The sequence below is a fragment of the Sparus aurata genome, chromosome 22 (assembly GCF_900880675.1).
Source record: "Sparus aurata chromosome 22, fSpaAur1.1, whole genome shotgun sequence".
Classification (NCBI taxonomy): domain Eukaryota; kingdom Metazoa; phylum Chordata; class Actinopteri; order Spariformes; family Sparidae; genus Sparus; species Sparus aurata.
The window spans coordinates 13,375,971-13,398,536 of record NC_044208.1 but is presented as its reverse complement, the minus strand read 5'-3'; the positions used below and the strand labels follow the sequence as shown (position 1 = coordinate 13,398,536).

The 22,566-nt window shown below is 40.9% G+C and overlaps 2 long non-coding RNA genes across 2 annotated transcripts; one reads left to right on the top strand and one right to left on the bottom strand.

Moving 5' to 3' along the window:
• Window positions 1–228: 228 nt before the first annotated feature.
• Window positions 229–1,534, top strand: LOC115574545 (uncharacterized). Its single transcript, XR_003982509.1, has 3 exons — window positions 229–323; window positions 457–566; window positions 1,273–1,534. It is a non-coding gene; the product is annotated as an uncharacterized LOC115574545 (long non-coding RNA).
• A 6,132-nt stretch (window positions 1,535–7,666) lies between these two features.
• LOC115573623 (uncharacterized) lies at window positions 7,667–21,259 on the bottom strand. Its single transcript, XR_003982315.1, has 4 exons — window positions 21,236–21,259; window positions 8,135–8,157; window positions 7,828–8,038; window positions 7,667–7,723 (listed from the first exon to the last, which is right to left on the bottom strand). It is a non-coding gene; the product is annotated as an uncharacterized LOC115573623 (long non-coding RNA).
• Window positions 21,260–22,566: the final 1,307 nt, after the last annotated feature.

The window sequence follows — 22,566 nt, the reverse complement described above, 5'->3', positions numbered from 1 at the left end:
ACATTTTTTTGAGGCCACAGAGCCGGGGGGAATGATAAGTGGTGTTGTGTAACTTTGAGTGGACATTAGAACAGTGAAATTTATGTCATTACAAAGAGATTAGATGAACATCTTATCATCCATGTGCAGAACTCAACATTGCAAAACACATTGAGAAATACAGAATGACTGGATAAGATTATTCCATCTCCATCCTTATAAAGAGACGGTAACTCACGACTGCTCAGCAGAGACGTCCACATCACCTCTAGATCTCACAGTGCTCACTTTGCTTTCTGTAACACCAGTTTTTTATTTGGTTCTGACAAACAAGCTGTGGAAAGGTGAGAAGTCAATTAAATCCTGCTCTTACTTTAATACATGCAAAGTCTTTTAGATGAGATGTGATGAGCTTTGACACTGGTGAATGAAGGCAATGAATGATTCTGGATGTGGCCACTGTGATTTGTTCCTCAGGATGAAGGGTGTTATGATCTTTCTGGTGTTGACGTTGGTCGTCATCATGGCTGAACCTGGGGAAAGTCGTTATCGACCTGGTCGACCTAGATGCTTCAGGCACCCATGCGGTAGGTCACTAGCTTTCATACATACTGAAATGACGTTAACAGATTGACCTCTAATTTACACAAACAGCAGGCTACTTTAGTCTGAGATCAACAAATCCCACTAGATTGTACTAACTTACTACAAACAACTTCATTTATTTCTGTTTACCTAAAATCTTTATTTTGTCCTGGTATCTCAGATAATAAACCTAAGACTAAGTAAAGAGAGCATCAGTAATGTTCTTTTATTTTTATTCTAATTTATTTATTTATTTAGTTGGGACAATGCACATTCATTAACATTGATGCGTTAAACATCAGCGTAAATGTGCCAGACTTAGCATAGCTGCTAAATTTCAGCCGCAGTCCCAATGCAGGTTACTGGATGCAGGTTTCTAAATGCAAAGATATTTATTTAACTCATTTTTATCTATTTGTCCCCTTAGGAGGCAGACCTGGATTGTATGTATTACTGAATATTTCTGTTGATTTCGAACAGACAAATGAAAAAAAATAAAAAGTTGATGTCTTCAAGTACCTTTTTTTTCCAACCTATTTAAATTCACGATGATATAATAGAGGGCAAAGAAGCAAGTCGACACATTTCAGAAGCTGGAATCAGTGAATTTCTTATTAAAGTATGTCAATTAAGATTCTGTTAATCGACCTCTGTTGATAATTTGACTGATTCCTCTCTTTGGTTTCCCCCATCTCTAACTTGGTATAGACTTGGAGGATGGGGAAGATCCCAAGACAAAGTGGCTGATGATAAATTGAGGAGATACTATGAAGACTGAGTCTGTTCTTCATTTTGAAGATATAGTTTCAGCTATATCTTTGTGCTCTGCAAAGCAACAGATAATTAGATGAGTAAACATGAAGCTCTTGAGATGAAGTGATTTTAGTCACAGCTCCAATTGATGTTGAAAGATGTAAAATTGCTTGATAGTGAAAACTATCCTGCTGAATAAAGCTGCATTCCAAAAGACCGTCTGTGTGTTGTGGTGTTATTTAAGTGAATATGTGCTTGTAATTTCATTGGTGATTTTTTATTAAGTCAGAAGTAAATGTTTGCATTAAGTAGATCTAAATAATGTGTGTTGATGTGATCAGTTTATTAAATCAACTTTCTTCTTATTTCTTTCTCTTTCTGAATGTACTTGTGTCTCTTGTAAAGCAGCACTTTGAAAATGATTTAATTCTGACATTTCCTCCATCAACGGATGAATCATTTGGTCTATAAAGCATCAGAACAACAGTCAAATGTATAAGAGCCAAGATGATCATTATGTAAATGACATTTGTTCTGTTGGCTTTTTCCAGAAGAGATAAAGACATTCAAGGTATTAAAATGTAAAATGAGCAAATACCCACAAGTGAGAAACTGGAACCATCAAATGTTGGGAGGAACATTAGCAGTAAGAATTCATTTTTTGTCATTATCTTTAAAAATCTTATTTGTAAGAAAAGTAGATTGTTGAGTCTTAATCCCAATTTGTCAAATATTGACACTTTGGGATGGAGTTCAACCCGACCTACGATCCCAAAAGCATTAGAATTTGAGTACTGAATGAGACTCAAAAGTCTACTTCCTTACAAATGGGACTTTTAAATCTATCAACTGTTGCTGCAGTGCGACCATTACATTAGATGTCACAACTGGCCACTTTACAAAGGTGAGGTTGTGGAATTTATGAAATAGAAAACATCAAAAGTCATTGTTGGTGAGTAACTGTTTCCCATTTTAAGTTGAGGGTCAGTTCTGCCCTACTAAGGCAAAAGACCTTAACCCTCCAGAGTGTGAAACTCTTTGACCCTTTTTCTGAAGTTACTTATTCTGCCTTAGCATTGCCCACAAAATACAATCGGTCATACTTAGGCAAACGACCTTAACGTCTATTTTATAGCACAATGTTATGATAACAATGATACTTTTCACTTATAATTGAAGCAATATTGACCCTATTGGACTCACTATGATAAAATGGCTTTACATTTATCAACATCATATGAAAATGTGTCAATATGTTTTTTTCCTTATTTCATACTCATACTAGTACCACACAGGCATTTGCATGATTGATTAACACACTTCTCTCTGACAGACTGCAGTATTAACAATGAGAGTGTTTTGATGTTTTGATGCACATAAAACATGTTATTTTGTCTGGATATGAGGCACTAATTTAGACTCATTGGCTTGTTTATTTGGATAACCAGTCGCCTAAAACAGCAAAGATATTTCAGAATGATCCCACTGTAGCATCCTAATGTTGAAAGCCAGTCTGCTGAAAACAAAGTAGGAATCGATATTTCTTGGGATTTTACTTGCAGTGTTATCATGTATACAGGAATAAACTTTGATAATGTGTGTAGGTGTTATGCCCCATCTTAGGGGATACCAAACATAACATAGTGATATCTCTCTTTTCCACACTCACAAGAATGTATCACCAAAACAAACAGATGTCCAAAATAAGGGAAATTTATTTACCCAAACGACACCAAATACTTAAGGGTGAGCCTAACCTGAAATGATAAACAGTAGTCTGTTGTTGTCCGCCAATTTGCCGCCTCCGAGGGTACACTTATTTCCGCTTCCATTGCTATCTAAATCGAGACGTCAATGTGCCGGCAGTTGCGTGAGATGGGCGGAGGTGTCGATGATGTGCACTGTCGTGCGACTCGCAGCCAGGGTGTTTTATATCCAGGAAACAGCTGATCACAGCAGCCAGTCCATTACTTCATCTGCGGACATCATGATGAGCAACTGGAAAGCCGCTGAGATCCAGGAGATGCTAGCGTCTCCTCAGTCTCTTGAGCTGTTTGGTTGTGTTTGCTTGTTGTTTTAGCGGCAAGCTACGAACAGTCACTACTTTCAAATTAAAAGCCTCCTGCTAAGAACCCAGTTCTAAACTCCAATGGGGTGCAATGTGAAGCTCTTATTTTGAAGACAAATTTGTTGTCACTGTTCACTGCCCAACTCCGTGCTTCACGCCATGTCACATGTTTACGCCTACCCCAGTGGCAGCCAAGTGGCGGCTTTTGGAAAAGGAGGAATATTACACCTCCCTTTTACAATAACAGGGCAGCACATTACCACCTTTACCTTGTCACAAATTTGCCGCCTTTTCTATCTAAAAGGGGCTGCTGAGAGTGGAAGGGAGTATTCAAAGACTGCTAGGGTGGCATCTGGTATGCTGGCGATGAAAATGTCATCTGCTCCATAGAACAGATCATCACTATCATCTAGCTATTCAAATCAGTCGATTCTAGTTTTGCAGGGGGGATCCATGAACTGTCCACTCCAGTGTTGTAGGGGAAATTCTGCTGAATGTCTCCAGAAGTAGGTGCAACAGAAACTGAAATGAATAAAAGAGCATTAATTAGAAACATGCAGCTAATTAATATTACATACAGGAGGATGTCTATGAATCTGACCCCCCTTTAGTATATTTATATACTGTATATATACATACTGTAACTTTAGTATATTTCTTTGACACCATTAGCACATTCATTCAGCAAAATGACAGTGGTAATGTAAAGTAAGTTTACCTTACAGTGGCCAAATGGTTACTAAAGTTCAAATTTCACCAGCCACTCTAGCGATAACCATTGTTTTGTGACTTGTGAGTGAAGCTAATGTGCCGGCCACTAATGTTATGGTATTTTACGAGCAATTGGCTTTGTGGCTGCACCTTATTTCTGACTGTGGTTATTACCTACAGCAAATATTTATAACATTGGATAAAGCTAGCTAACAAGCTGACATAAGTGTGCAGTCATTATCATGTAACAGCAATAGTATGATTTAATGTCTCAAGCCAAGTGTTATGTTCCAGTGCCACTGAGATAATTTGTGAAACCATTACTAGTAGAAGACAATATGAATGGTATGAATAGCACTGCGCCATAACAAATAAATACAAGCAAAACAGAAATGTCAATATGTCATAAGTGGTATTACACTAAGTTGAATCAGAATAAAAATAACATCAAATAAAATCATAACATCCGTTTGAGGATTAATAGAGTTATACTTATTATTATTGTTCTCATTGTTTTTGTTTCAGGATTTGGAATTGACTCTGGGAGGAGTGGCACACATGGAGGAAACTTTAGAGGAGGCGTATGTGCCTCAGCCTGCCCCAGACTCTGATGAGTCATGGGAAAGTGTGAGACAAGGGGTAAAGGCAAAGGCGGGTGAGGTAAAGTGAAAGGAAGAGGTCGAAGGTCGAGGAAGGACACGGTCAAGGGGTGAAGGCAGCAGGTTGCAGTCCAGAGCTCCTTCCAGAGCACCAGGGCGCGGGGCAAGCAGCGCACTGGAGTTCTCAGGGAGGAGGACAGAATTCAGCTGGCACAGCTTAGAGCTGCCAGTATAGCTGAGATGCAGGTTGGTTATAGCAATTTGGTTTAAAAAATTTTGTTTAAATGAATGAGTGAAAGAACACACAGGCTTGAAATATTAATCTAACCATGTAAACCTATTTTCTTGATCAATTTATAGACGGCTTTACAACATCTGAGCCAGGAGGAGAGGGATGTCATTCTCCAGTCAGTGGTGACCTGCCTACCAGGGGTGCTGCTGGACATCCTGGAGTTCTGGCAACAGACACCAGGACCACATGTTCCAGGCAGAGGGCAGCCTGCGTGGTGCACCTGCCTGAACTGCCGACGAATGCCAACCCAAATGGAGAGCTTGTTCTGTCGACAGGCTCCGGACCAGTGTCAGTGAGCAGAAGTGCCCACCTGGAGATGTACTGTACTGGATGAGGGTACACTGCGTCTGGTTAGGATGACGTGGAATGACATCTTTGCTCTGGAGGACAGCCAAGATGTGGGCACCGATAACAGAGAGTTTTGGTTTGCTGCCTACCGGCAATTTACAATCTGGCAGAATGGGCGTCTGGGGAGAGGGAACTGGAGGCTGATACCAAGCTGCTGTATTCTACGCATCCGGGCCAAATTCCCTAACCCTTTTGCGAACTACACAGGGTACAAGGAAGCTCCATTTAGGGTGCCAGACTGATATTTTCAACTGTTTTGTTTAAAAGTGACCACAAAACCTCAAAACAGGGGCGTCGCTAGGAGTGCAAAACATCTGGGGCTTTAGCCCCGCAGACAATGTTGCCTCAGTTACATTGTAAAAGTAATCTGATTACTGATTACTAGTTTAAAAGGTAACTTAGTTACTTAACTGATTACTTGTTTTTAAAAGCAACTAAATTAGATTACAAGTTACTTTATTAGTTACATTCAGCAGCTGCCAACAACACCCCTGCCACCTCGATACAAGAATGACAAACAGTTTTACCAATACTCACTTTGCTCGCAGCTCTCTACTTAACACCACCTGCTGGGACTTGCTCTGTAAATTAACTGTGCTGCAACTCCAAATGTTTCTTCAAATTTGACGTTGTTTTTGAAGCTTCATAGTACTTTGTTGCCAGCACAGAGTGTACAACGATATTAATATTCTTATCTTTAGCTGACACTAACTCAAAATAATGACTGTATTTCCAGCTAGAAAACGTTCATCTCTCTCCTCCCTCCGTTGTTGTTCATGTTTGTGTCGCTGCTTGGTTTTACTCGTATGTTGTCCACATGCTGAAAATGCAACTTGTTGCATACGTGACATCACTACGGAAGAGGATTAGGGCCACATGTGAATTTTTTTTATAGTTCTGACTTTAAAGTCAGAATTCTGAGAAAAAAGTCAGAATTCTGAGGAAAAAAGTCAGAATGCTGACTTTAATCTCAGAATTCTGAGAAAAAAGTCAGAATTCTGAGAAAAAAGTCAGAATTCTGACTTTAATCTCAGAATTCTGACTTTAAAATCAGAACTAAAAAAAAAATTCACATGTGGCCCTAATGCTCTTCCGTACATCACTCCCCGAGATGCAAGGAGAAAGCTAAAATTTATATTTTTAATAAGGAAAATGACAAAAATAATAGTAACTCACAGTGTCTTGAATATGTAATTTTAATCTGATTACTGGTTTGGAAATATTAACGTGTTAGATTACTCGTTAGTGAAAAAAGTGGTCAGATTAGAGTTACGCCTAAGCGACATCACTGCCAGCAGATAGTCTTTTTTTATCGGGGGTCCCGGGGAGAAATATTTGAATTGCCGGGGGTGAAATTTGAAAATTGGGCTGTTAAAGAAGCAATTTCAACTTAGATTTTGATCGTTGGGGTCCTCAGCATCATATTTTAATCACGAATAAAGCTAATTTTCCCTCACTAGAGGCCTACTGAGTAATGTTTATGTTAAAGATATTGTGGCCTGTAAAAAGACATGTGCTGTGTGCATAGGCTATCAGAGCATGTAGAACATTCCCTATTATAATTTCTTCGCTTCATTGTTCAGTAGGGTATTAAGAGAAAAAAAGTCATCATTTAACAGAGACTACACACCCAGACTACACTTACGACCACCATTCAATTTTTCACGAACCTGAGCTGATTAAAGTATTATCAGTGGTTTGGGAAGATGATGTCTCACTCTCCACGTCTTCTTGCTCTGGCTGCAACTTTTTTTTCCAAAGAACCTCTGTGTATCCATAATAACTAACTACTATAGACGCTGCAATAGTACTAAACAGTAGGCTAATAGACGGGCTCTGGTAATATCAGTGATGCATAGAGGGGGAAAGAATAACACTGATGTTGAATTTGCTACAAATTATTCTGACTCTGCCCATATATGGACATATGCCATAAGGAAAGCCATGTCAGCTTTTGCGCAATTTGTGCTGGTGACAATGTTGCATTTGTGACTGCTGGTCATTCGATATGCAACCACATAAAAACCTCTGGGGCTATTTTCATCATTAGGCAATTATATTTAATTTCTTTGTTCCCTTATTTTTTAAGGCACAGAGATCCAGGGCTATTCCCAAAACATCCGGAGCTATAGCCCCAAATGCCCAGGTCTAACGATACGTCTGCCACAAAAAAATAACATTTTTAGCCAAAGATTCCACTTTCATCCAAAAAAAAAAACTATTTGTGTGCAATATAAATGTTTATATTTATATAAGAATTATTCAAATTTGTATTATGTACATAGGTTTATTTTGTATTTTTTTACATGTTCATAATAAAATAAATGTGTGGTAAACAATATGGCCTTGTCTTCACTCTTTTCTTGCTCACATCTCTGGATCATGTAGCTGAGGCCATTATGGAGAAAAGAGAACAGTCGCGTTAAAACACATACCAATGCTGCATAATAAAATCATTATTAATTATTTTAAATTATTATTTTCAACTCTACCTTGGCAGAACAGATATAACTAATGGCTTGATGCAGATTGTTTGTTTGATGTTCAGGTCCTCCAGAAGGCTGTCAAACGTCTGTATGAAGGCATGCTTCTCCATGATCACACTGTTATGGCTGGTTTGTCTCTTGTCCACAGTGACAACACTGATGATGTCCTTGGACTCATTTTCCATAGTGGTATAAGTGCAGTACTGGGCGGTGTAGCCTGTAGATATGAATATGTTGTTATAATACGAAAAACCTTTTTGGTTGCCGCAAATGTGTTTACACAGATCAGAGATTTGATAATTAGAAGACTTACCTGAGAGTCCATCCTTCCTTCAGCTGAAACAGATAAAAGCACGAAAAGGAGTCATCACCTGTTCTTTTACATATCCAGTCCCTCTTGGATCGCTTTGGATCAATTCTTAAAACATATTAGAAAAAAATAAAATAAAACATAGAGCTTGTCCTGACACTTTTTCATACCGCGACTTTCTCACAGGAGATTATGCACGAGGTTTTGACCGAAAACATTTGGGCTGAGGGAATAGAGCAGTGGAACTGCAGCTGTGTTGCATGCAAACGACCGGGGTTCAAGACCCATGTGTCAAGCCTGTATTTTTGCAGAGGATGTGTTCATCTGATTACTTTTATTCATATAAATATATATATATATATATATATATATATATATATATATATATGTAGGGCTCTCTAAAAATGTGTAAAAACATTAATTTTTTATTTTATTGTGTTTCTATAATTTTAGTGATGGTAAAAATATGCAGGTTATCCCTTTTATATTGCTTCAAGAAGACGGAGTAGAGTAGGACTTCATTTCCCAAAATCCTCTGGTTCTTCCTATTTTTGCCATAGTCATGTTAAAATTAATACTGTTAATATATTAACTCTGTAATTCATGTTTTATGTTGTTTGAAAGTATTCTATGGTCTTTGAAAATGGTAAAGGTTAAGTTTTTCCTGTTTGATAAAAACTATTTTTTTTTATTTCCGCGGGAGGAAGTATCCCAGAGTTCCTTGGGACAGTGGCGAGCGGGCGGTGGTTTTTTTTTTTTCCCTCGGCAGAGAAAAGAGAAAGTCAGTATTTTGGAGACTTGAACTCAATGTTGGCCCAGATATTGCCCTGCCCAGAGAGACTTATTTGGTCAGAAAAGAAACTCTTTTCACTTATCTCAGTCGAGTGTGTGTAGTTTACACGACGGTGAAGTTTTCCGAGCCGCCACAGCGTGGTCTCCGTCACTAGCTCCGACATTAGCCAGCAGAGCGCTGTGAGTTAGCTGGGTGGCAGAGAATCAGACTGTTTCACCACACGGACACGAGAAAGCCTCCACGCGACATACGTACGGACGGTACAGACGGAGCGGACGGCGGACGAGGTGACAGCAGAGAACGAGGACGTGTCGCAGGTAGCCGGTGCTACAGGAGTCGGCGCGGGGCTGTCTGGACATCACTCTACGGCCTTGCTGGCTGCAACGCCATATTGCATCTACGACGAGAGGTTGCGTGAGTACTTGACATTGGAACGGAGCCGAGGGCAGGATAGAGACACGAGACTGTGTGAACTGTCCTGGTTTCAGAGTTTAACTTCTTCTAACTGGATAAAACTTCATGTGCACCAACGCTTCAAATGGGCCCCAACGGTTAGGGAAATTATCCAAGCGCTTGGGTTAGACTTTTCATGGTCATTATCATTTGTTTTTGTTTCTATGTGGACTGAAAAATACAATGGTACAGGTGTGAGTACTGTTATTGTGTTTTGAGTACACAAATGCATTTTGGTTTGATATTTCTATGCATTTGTGTTATTGAATTCATATTCTGAACATTTAATAGGTGTGAATACAGTTAAAATATTAAGAACACATCTCATAATTTCATGAGTGAATGGTTTATAAAAAGAGAACCACTATTTGATTAAGTTACAAACAAGCTAAAAATCTAATTTCATAGGTTTATTTTCATTTAAAAGGGTTAAGTTTGAGCTCAAGTTAAATTCATTTAATTGATGTGAGAGAACAAAAAGGGTTAAGTTTTTGATTAAAAGATCAGACATACACACATACACCTTTCATTATTGGTTGGTTGAAGGAAACAGCTGTGCTATTGATTTAAAAAGGGTAAAAAGAAAAACATTTTGATGCTTCAGGCATTACTGTCTTGATTTAAATGTACAGGAAGTGTTTTGTTTGTTGTTTTTATTTTTCTTATCTATTTCTAGAGCATTTCTCCTTTTGAAGGGTATTATTCCAAAGATCTTAAAAGGTTTAACAAAATAAATATTTGTGTCTTACCTTTTACATATTGTTGTTTAATATTCTTTAAGACTAAAAACTGTATTTGAGTTCTGAGGACTTGCATAAGTTTGCTAACACAAAGCATAGCAAGTTTTCAGTGGAGGCACCGCGCTAATTATTTTCCATTGTTTGTACTCAAGTGATAAAGTCCCTTGCTTAATTAAGAACCCCAAGCGAATTCATCATCTTTAGCTGAGAACCTAGGACCTGTTTTATTTTTATTTGGATGTGACCTCAGTGCAGATTTTAAGCACTAAGGGAAAAAGGGGTTACATTTTGGAGGCACCGCTGGGATCGGGTTTTTTTTTTTTTACTACGCGAGGGACAGTGTGTTTAACAGTGAGTTTACTGATAACGGTGAAGTTTTTTTGTGTGATCTTATTGTCGGGTGCTTGCATTGTTTCAAACATGGAGCTCAATAAGGCTGTGGAGTGGAGCAGGGAAGTGAATATCAGCTTATCCCACGCCATTGTATTGAGTAATGTACCCATAGATGTAGTGGATGATACCATTGTGAAAGTGTTGGACACAGTGAAGGTTTTCGGGCGCACTAAGATTTGTGGACGCCGTGGAGACACCACCGGTCTCAAGCTGTTCATACTAGTGGAGACTAGAACTGACATAGATCCTGATAGTGTACCCCCTGAAATAGGCATTGAGGGAGAAGCTGGGCCTTGGACTGTGCACTTAGTCCAGAGTCTTGTTGTTCAGGGTCCTGATGCAGACTTTCAGTCGAAGTTGCTGGCCCTACTACACCAAGAAGGTAAAACCCTGGAGGACATCAGGTCCATTGTGCCTGAAGGACCACCTCCAAAATCAGATCTGAACACAGATTTAGTGAATGCTATTGGTAGGCTGGTAGACAAGTGTTGTCAGGGGCCGGCTGATGGTCTGGGTTACAGAAAGCTGAGATTGTTTTCTGGTTTGAAACCTGTTCCACCAGGCGAAGAAGAATACGATGCCTGGATGGAGCAGGCCACTCAAATGATTAGTGAGTGGCAGTGTAGTGATGCAGCTAAGAAGCAGCGCATTGTTGAAAGTTTGAAGGGACCTGCTGCTGATATTGTAAGGTTTCTGAAGGTTAGCAATCCTTCTGCTACCGCCACAGACTATTTAGTTGCACTCGAGACAGCCTATGGCACTACGGAGAGTGGGCCAGATCTCATGGCTAGGTTCAGGCATACTTATCAAGAAGAGGGAGAAAAACTATCTGTCTTCCTGTATCGGTTGGATAAGCTACTCCATCGAGCCTTACTGAAAGGTGGCATTGAGTCTGTAGGCATGAACAGAGCAAGAATGGAGCAGCTGATTAGAGGTGCTTTGACCACTGACATGGTTGCGTTACGTGTTAGAATGAGCCACACTCTACAGAACCCTCCTTCTTTTTCTCAACTGATGAAAGAAGTGAGAGAAGAGGAGAACTGGATAAGTGGTCGAGAGAGTGTGAAAACAAGAGCTAAAGTTAACACTTCAACTGTTCCTGATACATCTGCAGTTTCTGGATTAGACAGTCTGAAACAAGAAGTCAAAGAGCTGTCTTCACAGGTGTCTAGACTACTGAGTGTAGCTACTGTGACGTCTAGCCCTGATGTGTCCAAGACGGGGTCTAATATGCATGTGTCAGAGGTTGCTGCTCAGAGTACCTCACCTAAAATCAAGACCTCTAAGTACCCTACATCAGACATCTTTTGCTATAAGTGCGGTGAAGATGGGCATACAAGGAGGGAATGCCAAGGTTACGAGGACTTGAGAAAAGTAAATCAGAAGCTGCTGAGAATGCATAAGAAACAGGGAAACTCTGCCGGAGCTCGGTGAAGGAACGGCACGGGGCTCCAAAGGAAATTCGTTCCACAAACTGTTCACCTGCTGTAACTTCCAACATGCCACAAGGCTTGGTAGGACCCACCTCTGTTGTACCTGTGTTGATAGAGGGAGTGTATGCAAAAGCGTTGTTAGATAGTGGGTCACAAGTCACTATATTGTACAGGAGCTTTTATAACACTTACTTGAAACATTTAGCAGTTCAGCCTGTCGAGAATCTTGAGATATGGGGGTTAAGTTCTCACAAATACCCTTACGATGGTTACCTACCAATCAGGCTTGAGTTTACTGAAAGCGTGGCTGGCGTGCCCCAGACTGTTGACACATTGGCCTTGGTGTGTCCAGACCCTGTAAAAGATGAAAGCATAGCCCTTCTTGTAGGCACCAACACCAGTCTAGTGAGACAGTTGTTTGACTCCTGTAAACAGGAAGCAGGTGACAGATTCATGAGCACGTTACACATTCATCCATTGATCAGAGACGCTTATCAGTCGCTTGCAAATACAGATGTTTCCCTTGAGGAGACTGAAAAGCATGGAACTGTGTGGTTTATGCAGCATAGGCCATTGACTCTTCAACCAGGAAAACAGTTACATGTTACCGGCATAGCCAAGTTCCCTGGTGAATTTAATGACAAGTTAGCACTTGTAGAGCAACCTAAGGAATCGTCAGATGGGAAGCTCCAGGTGAGACCTGAAGTACACCCAGCATCCGTTGTGTACAACAAACGCATCACAGTGACTCTCAAAAACACTTCAGCCGAGGAGATTGTTCTGAAGCGGGGAACTCCGCTGGCTCATGTTTTTCCAGTTGCGATGGTTCCACAAGTGGCCACCAGGGCAGTAAAGGAATCACCTAACGCACTCACCGTTTCCTCGTTCGATTTTGGCAATTCTCCGATGCCCGAAGATGCTAGAAATCGTCTCTGCCATAAAATGTTGGAGAGGAAAGATGTTTTTTCATGTCATGAGTGGGACGTGGGCTGTTCTAAGAACACAAAACATGACATTAGATTAACAGACACAAGACCCTTCAGAGAAAGATCTCGGCGCTTGCCACTTGCTGATCTGGAGGATGTACGCAAACATCTGCAGGAACTTCAAGCAAACGGCATCATCTCCGAGTCCCGAAGTCCCTACGCGTCCCCGATCGTGGTGGTTCGCAAGAAGACTGGGAAAGTAAGAATGTGTGTCGATTATCGAACTTTGAACCAGCGAACTATCCCAGACCAGTATACCGTTCCCAGAGTTGAAGATGCGCTCCACTCATTGTCTGGAAGCAAATGGTTCAGTGTCTTAGACTTGAGGAGCGGATACTACCAGATCCCAATGAGTGAGGCCGACAAGGAAAAGACAGCCTTTATATGTCCCCTTGGCTTTTATCAATTCGAACGCATGCCTCAAGGAATCTCGGGAGCACCTGCAACCTTCCAGAGAGTGATGGAAAGAACCATCGGAGATATGAACTTTCTGGAGGTTCTAGTGTATCTGGATGATTTGATCGTTTTTGGTAAAACCATTGAGGAACATGAAGAGAGGTTGTTAAAAGTCCTTGACAGACTGAAAGAAGAGGGTCTAAAACTGTCGTTGGATAAGTGCCAGTTCGGCAGAACATCAGTCACTTACGTGGGGCACATAGTGTCAAAAGACGGAATTGCCACTGATCCATCTAAGATAGAGGCCGTTGTTTCCTGGCCCAGACCCAAGACAGTGACAGAGCTCAGATCCTTTTTAGGGTTTTGTGGCTACTATCGCCGTTTCGTGAGAGATTTTTCCAAACTGTGTCGACCTCTCAATGAGTTGCTCCAAGGGTATCCACCTAGTTACCGAGCAAAGAATGTGAAAGCTGGGCAGCCAGACAGTCACAAGTCCTTTTTCAAACCCTCAGAACCTTTCGGGGCCAGGTGGAGTGAGCGCTGTGAAAGTGTTTTCCAAGAGCTTAAGACCCGGTTGACACAGGCACCCGTATTAGCTTTTGCCGACCCTCAGAGATCATACGTTTTGCATGTTGATGCTAGTACAGATGGTCTTGGTGGTGTGTTGTATCAGCAATATGAGGAAGGACTACGACCGGTTGCGTTCATTAGCCGAAGCCTGTCACCCTCTGAGAAAAACTATCCCGCGCATAAACTAGAGTTCTTAGCTCTAAAGTGGGCCGTGGTGGACAGACTACATGACTACTTGTATGGTGTGGAGTTTGAAGTGAGAACTGACAACAATCCCTTGACCTATATTCTGACGTCAGCAAAACTTGATGCCACCGGACACAGATGGTTATCGGCTTTGTCCACTTACAACTTCAGTCTTAAATATAGGCCAGGGCGAAATAACATCGATGCAGACTCGCTATCCAGGCGTCCCCATCAAAGCTTGTCTGATGCTGGTGAATGGCATGAGATACCTGTTCCTGGAGTGCGAGCACTTTGTCAGTCTGCCTCAACAGAGAAAGGAGCAAGCGATCTCTCTTATCCTTGTGTCATTCAGCAGATAGGTGCTCATGTCTCCGCTTTGCCCAAAGCGTTTTGTCAGACCGCAGCTGTAGTGACAGATCAATTGCCAAAGTTCAGTCCAAGTGAACTGCTAGCTGCTCAGAAAAATGATCCTTGCATGCGAGAGGTGTTGTTTGCTGTACAGCAGCGTAGAACTGCAGATAGCATTCAGTTAGATCATCCTGACCTCAGACTTTTCAAAAGAGAATGGGATAAGTTGTCAGTTGAGCAAGAGCTCCTGTACCGAACGTTGAAGTTGTCTGATGGACGTATCAGAAAGCAGCTTGTACTTCCTAAACAGTTTCACAGTTTTGTTCTGAACTCCTTGCATGATCAGACTGGACATTTAGGTTGTGATAAGACATATGCTCTAGTTCGCGACAGATTTTTCTGGCCGCGCATGAAAGTGGACGTAGAATCTCACTGTAAGACATGTGAGCGGTGCATAAAGAGGAAGACCTTGCCACAAAAAGCTGCACCACTGTCTCACATGCACAGTTCAGGTCCCCTTGATCTTGTATGCATTGATTTTTTATCCATTGAACCTGACAGCAGGAATGTGTGTAATGTTTTAGTTGTAACAGATCACTTTACACGGTATGCACAAGCTTTCCCGACACGTGATCAGAAAGCCATAACCGTAGCAAAAACATTGTGGGAGAGGTACTTCATCCATTATGGTCTTCCTGCCCGCATACATTCGGATCAGGGGAGGGATTTTGAAAGTCAGCTGGTAAAAGAAATGTTGACAATGTTGGGTGTAAAGAAATCTCGAACTTCTCCTTACCATCCCCAAGGTGATCCACAACCAGAAAGGTTTAACCGGACACTTTTGGATATGTTAGGCACCTTGGATCCGAGTCAAAAGCAGAAGTGGAGTCAGCATGTAGCCCACCTTGTGCACGCTTATAACTGTACTCCAAACGAAGCCACTGGGTTCTCCCCATACTTTCTTATGTTTGGAAGAGAAGCAAGACTGCCCGTGGATGTTTGTTTTGGTGTGTCTGCAGATGGTACATCAACGGCCTCACATACCAAGTATGTATCCAAGATGAAAAAGGAGCTTCATGCAGCATATCAGTTGGCCCAGAGCAATGCTGACAAGATGAACCAAGGAAACAAAGACAGGTATGATCAAAAGGTGAGATATCACTGTTTGAATCCTGAAGATAGAGTGCTAATCCGTAATCTTGGACTAAAAGGAAAGCAAAAGTTGGCTGATCGCTGGAGTGCGAATCCTTACCTGGTTGATAGCCAGATGTCAGATCTCCCAGTGTATCGACTAAGACCTGTGGATGGCAATGGACCAATCAAGGTGATGCATCGAAATCACATCCTGCCCTTAGGACAAGATGTTAGACTGAATGCTGGAGACATTCCAAAGCCTGCTTGTTCTCCAAGAGCTATGAGGCGAAGGAAGGCTAAAGAAAAGAGTAAAACCTCTGCTCAAGTTGTAGACCTTGCATCTGATGAACCGCAGAGAGAGTGGTGTTCTTCAGACTCAGATTCTGAGTTTGGATGCTATTTTGAAGATGTGAACATGATTGAGATAGAGAAACAAACTGCTCAAGAGTTGGTGTCTTTAGAGCGTGATGAGCCGAACATGGAGTCAGGTGTTGACCTATCAGTAGTGGAGACTGAGCCAGTTGCTGATTTGTCAGTGATATTGTCTGAACATACTGATGTACCAAGAGAGTCTGAGTCTCCTGTTGACCTACCGGCAGTATCTGATGTTGAAGTAAATCATACTGAACCTGTAGAAGACACGGAAAGAGTTCAGAATGATGTGTCCCCAGAGGTAACCAATGTAGGTCTTGAGTCCCCGTGTGTACTCAGAAGGTCAGAGAGAGATAGAAAACCTGCAGAAAGGTTTACCTATGATACTTTAGGAGAACCCATCAAAGAAGTTGTGACTGCCCCTAAAAGTTCTAGTGTACATTCAGTGTACGTGGGTAGTATCCTGTTTCCTGATCGTTACAATAGCTCACATGTGTGGTGGTGTACACCTCAAGCTTTATGTAAAATTTGTGTGAGTTTACCAAAACTCTTGCCTTGCACTTAAAATGCTCTAACCCCAAATTACTGTATGTAATATACATTTTGTTTCTCATTGAGTGGTGGTATAGGACAGCATGGGGGCATGCTGATATTTGGTGGGGGGAGTGTGTAGGGCTCTCTAAAAATGTGTAAAAACATTAATTTTTTATTTTATTGTGTTTCTATAATTTTAGTGATGGTAAAAATATGCAGGTTATCCCTTTTATATTGCTTCAAGAAGACGGAGTAGAGTAGGACTTCATTTCCCAAAATCCTCTGGTTCTTCCTATTTTTGCCATAGTCATGTTAAAATTAATACTGTTAATATATTAACTCTGTAATTCATGTTTTATGTTGTTTGAAAGTATTCTATGGTCTTTGAAAATGGTAAAGGTTAAGTTTTTCCTGTTTGATAAAAACTATTTTTTTTTATTTCCGCGGGAGGAAGTATCCCAGAGTTCCTTTGGACAGTGGCGAGCGGGCGGTGGTTTTTTTTTTTCCCTCGGCAGAGAAAAGAGAAAGTCAGTATTTTGGAGACTTGAACTCAATGTTGGCCCAGATATTGCCCTGCCCAGAGAGACTTATTTGGTCAGAAAAGAAACTCTTTTCACTTATCTCAGTCGAGTGTGTGTAGTTTACACGACGGTGAAGTTTTCCGAGCCGCCACAGCGTGGTCTCCGTCACTAGCTCCGACATTAGCCAGCAGAGCGCTGTGAGTTAGCTGGGTGGCAGAGAATCAGACTGTTTCACCACACGGACACGAGAAAGCCTCCACGCGACATACGTACGGACGGTACAGACGGAGCGGACGGCGGACGAGGTGACAGCAGAGAACGAGGACGTGTCGCAGGTAGCCGGTGCTACAGGAGTCGGCGCGGGGCTGTCTGGACATCACTCTACGGCCTTGCTGGCTGCAACGCCATATTGCATCTACGACGAGAGGTTGCGTGAGTACTTGACATTGGAACGGAGCCGAGGGCAGGATAGAGACACGAGACTGTGTGAACTGTCCTGGTTTCAGAGTTTAACTTCTTCTAACTGGATAAAACTTCATGTGCACCAACGCTTCAAATGGGCCCCAACGGTTAGGGAAATTATCCAAGCGCTTGGGTTAGACTTTTCATGGTCATTATCATTTGTTTTTGTTTCTATGTGGACTGAAAAATACAATGGTACAGGTGTGAGTACTGTTATTGTGTTTTGAGTACACAAATGCATTTTGGTTTGATATTTCTATGCATTTGTGTTATTGAATTCATATTCTGAACATTTAATAGGTGTGAATACAGTTAAAATATTAAGAACACATCTCATAATTTCATGAGTGAATGGTTTATAAAAAGAGAACCACTATTTGATTAAGTTACAAACAAGCTAAAAATCTAATTTCATAGGTTTATTTTCATTTAAAAAGGTTAAGTTTGAGCTCAAGTTAAATTCATTTCATTGATGTGAGAGAACAAAAAGGGTTAAGTTTTTGATTAAAAGATCAGACATACACACATACACCTTTCATTATTGGTTGGTTGAAGGAAACAACTGTGCTATTGATTTAAAAAGGGTAAAAAGAAAAACATTTTGATGCTTCAGGCATTACTGTCTTGATTTAAATGTACAGGAAGTGTTTTGTTTGTTGTTTTTATTTTTCTTATCTATTTCTAGAGCATTTCTCCTTTTGAAGGGTATTATTCCAAAGATCTTAAAAGGTTTAACAAAATAAATATTTGTGTCTTACCTTTTACATATTGTTGTTTAATATTCTTTAAGACTAAAAACTGTATTTGAGTTCTGAGGACTTGCATAAGTTTGCTAACACAAAGCATAGCAAGTTTTCAGTGGAGGCACCGCGCTAATTATTTTCCATTGTTTGTACTCAAGTGATAAAGTCCCTTGCTTAATTAAGAACCCCAAGCGAATTCATCATCTTTAGCTGAGAACCTAGGACCTGTTTTATTTTTATTTGGATGTGACCTCAGTGCAGATTTTAAGCACTAAGGGAAAAAGGGGTTACATATATATATATATATATATATATATATATATATATATATATATATATATATATATATATATATATATATATATATATATATATATATACAGTTCATATTTAGAGACAACAGAATGTGACAGCTTTGTCACAATAACAACTTCAAATTTGGATACTTTGTAATTACTTCACTTCAAACGGTCACACAGTGGCGCATCAAGAGTAGAGCCTAAATGTTGTCTTACTGTAAATGATCATGTTCTGTTTTCCTTGTAATGTCACCCTTAAATACATTTGAACTTTGTCTATCTGGTACATTATAGTAAGTCTTAACAATACAATTACAACAGTTATTCATTATTATGATGACAACTGTGCTTAGATGCATCATGATTAAATCACAGCTGAGGGGAATTTGCTGACTACATTTAACAAATAAGCATAACTATAGACACATACGATGAAGCATTTTCTCATAGCAACATCACAATGAATTAAATACATTTCACTGAATGAATGAAATACAATAATCAGAACAAATGACTGAATCAGATGCCTTGTCCCGCTGCGCCATCTCATCACACGCAGAATAGCTCAGGATAATTCTTTGTAATGTTAATGTGACGGGAACAGAAAGGGTTAATTAATAAGAGTGGATAGTACAGATAACACTGGACACAGCAGTTAACCACTTCTCCATCATCACCCTAAGCTGACAGAACTGAGCAGTTTATTGATGACATCTTTCAGGGTTGTTGCGTTACATGAAGGATTTTATAGGTTTATTCATGGTGACTATCCCATAGGTGCAGCCACACGGCTGCTACTTAACTGAAAGTATTTGATATTTGAGTAGAAAAGAGGCAGAGGCCTTATGGATATGGAAATTCATCGAAACACACGTCATATACGTCAGCGTAGATGACAGCCAATAAGGGCAAAGTCCTGACGTCATGAAGGTGGGTCTGTGGTCGCGCAGTACCTGGAGAGCAACTGCTCTGCAGCAGCCTCGCTCCCGCGATAACTTAAGGTCATGTGACATCAGATGCAGAGCAGAAACCACTCCCATCCAGGTCATCGTGGACACATTTTAACCAGCATGCATCACGATTTATGCAGCGCTGCGCAGCGCTGCGCAGCACTGCGTGATCTTGAACTCGCCTAATATGTAATGAGGCGCGCGTTGATTGGCCGCAGGAAGGACAGAGCCGGAATCGGGGGCTAGCCTGCATGCACACAGACTCCAAAACATAAACAGCCCCCTGTCATGGCGCACACACTAAATGACGAACCTTACAATTCAGGCATTTATGTACGAGCCGGATTCGGAACCCGAACGGGAGAGTGAAGAGGCAGAGACGGTGGAAGAGACACGTTTACAGCAGGATGTCTCTGAATGGTAAATTCTTTTTTTTTTCCTTCTTACTTTTCACACTCATGTTTTACATGTAAGACCTGAGTTTTAATGCTGGCGGTCACGATGTGTGGCGTGAAAATGACAGAGAAATAGGCAGATTCGGCATGCTCACTCAGAAAGTCTGGCTGAGGACGGCTGTGAGCCGATGCTTATGCGAACTTATGCAAGTAGCCTCCTGTGTTAACATCACCACAGGAGCAGAGTCAAAATCTCGTGCTTTAGGAATGCGCACTGTTGTACGCTATTCCTGTTCGGAAAAAGAGCCAAAGCGAAAAAAATCAGCCACTTTCAAACTCCAGCTTTTCAGGCAAGTTTCAATAGAGGTCCAACACCAATATGCATGATGTAATGAGAGAAATTGCGATTTCCGGGTGATGGCTCCTTTAAGAACAGAATAAGGGGGAGTTCTCAAATGTATACATAACATAAGGAGCACACATGAAGAGCTTTTGCAGCTTTGTTGTTTTTTCAATCAGGAATTGTATAAATGCACTGCTTGGATTCTTATTTCAAAAACATGCTGATGCTGGATGGAGAAAGAGACATTAATGACTGAGGACATAATTGGTCGAGCAGAAGAGAGCGGACTCTTTCAGCATGTTAATTACATGAGGTAGACACATTTATTATTTTTATATTATATACTGTGGCTGTGTCTACTACTTTCATCACTGTCCAGTGAAAACCAATTAACTTTTCGATAAAAAGTGAAGTGAGTGCTCCTTAATGAGAAGAAACAATTATCCTCTTTCTCAAGCCAAACAAATGATTTAGAAAGCCAATGAATCATCTGACAAATGCTGAAAACATATCTGTTTTTCTTGGCTCATGAAAACAGACATCAAACATCATCATGACGAACACGGACACTCATCTACTCACCAGTCTGTCTTCACAGGTGGACTTTAGCTGTAAACTTCACAACTCTAACTTTACAACTTGCTGATTGATAAATATAGAGGAAACATGTCTAGAGATGCTTATTGGTGGTGACATTTAAGTCATGCATCCACAATGCCTAAAGCCTAACATTATCTTTTTGCTTATAGCAAATTAATTTACTCTTTGAAGTGGTGTTCATCTGTGAAGACTATCTTGCTGAACAGAAAGTGGGAGTATCATAAAGTTGTGTTGGCCACAGAGCTTATTTTCTGCAATAATTCAAAATCCAATTTAATCATCTTTTTGCTGAGGGAACCAGGGTGATGCTAACTTCTGGTTTTAATATACAAAAATGTGCCAACCCTACACCACTATATTCTGGTAAAGCTTGAAGCCTGTGAAACTCTCACCAAAATGCAACCTAGGCTTTACACAGAGTTTGCTAAAAGGAACGTTTTTCTAACAACTCACCGTAGAGGCAGCTTGTTCCACTCGCAGTCGTCATGGGAACAGAGAAGCATCAATCTCTGAATGCGACGTAACTTTCAGGGGAGTTAACATGGAACAGTACTGTCTTCCGGCAACTATACATGCGATATCTCACGTGACTTTTCCAGCTTTTTATTTTAGTATTGTTTCTTATATGAGGCTCCTTTTTCAACTTCAAGGTCAATATTGTTTTTCGCTAACGACAAAACAACAAATTATCCGTGCATTTATATGGAACTAAGCTTTAGGAATGGTTCACCTTAACTTACTTCCATGTTACATCACATTCGCCTAGATAGCATTTTGGCGGGAGTTTCATTTTAAAGGGGCAATATGTAAGATCAATAGATTTGTGGCAGTTTATTACTAGAGGAACCACTAACTGCTGATAGCTACTTATTTCAGTTAGCAAATGCAGCTAGCAGTACTATCAGCTGACATTCTGTCGGAGCACCAGGGGTGCGTTGTATTTTATAACACTTGCATGAGATTCGGACTACAGGAAGGAGGAGGTTTTCAAGTGAGAGGTTGTGGGGGAACCATGCTGGGGGCTATGTTTAGACTTCTTTGACATGACATTAACATTGAACAACATCGCATTCTGTTGATCCATAGTTAATCTTTGGATGTTTTCAGCTAAAATGCCTGCATATTGCACTTCTAGCCTGGAGCCTATGTATCTGTGCTGAATGTGCCTCAGTTGAGTATGTCATGTTGTAGCATCTAACATTCTGCTGCGCTCAGATTGGATTGAATAGTTGTCAGTGTACATCAGTGACTGTAGTGATTGTGTGTGTCATTGAGTGTGTGATCAGTAGGCCTGGGCGATAAACCGAAAACTTACCGATACCGAAATTTACGACGATAACCGACGTAATTTTGGCCATGTCGGTATATTTGGTGTCATAGGCATAACATCCACTAGGGACAGGGGACATGTTAGGTCCACTTGATTAATCTACCCCGGCGTATACCGATGTGCTTATTTTACATTAATTTGATGGCAAACTCCGCCCGCTGATGCAACACCAGCTATGCCAGGTTAGTTATCAAGTGAACCCACTCTCGCTGTGAGTCGCGGACAGTTTGTGTAATGATGCTGCGTTCAAAGGCTGCAACAGGCCACTGTCTTCCGACGGGCCGGTCCATTGATCAAACATTTGTGTTTTGTTTTTTATTCACTCAAAATAATGACTGTATTTCCAGCTAGAAAACGCGCATCTCTCTCCTCCCTCCATTGTTGTTTGCATTTGTGTCTCTGCGTGGTCTGACACGTGAGTGTCCTCATGCTGGAAAACGTGACTTCTCGCGTA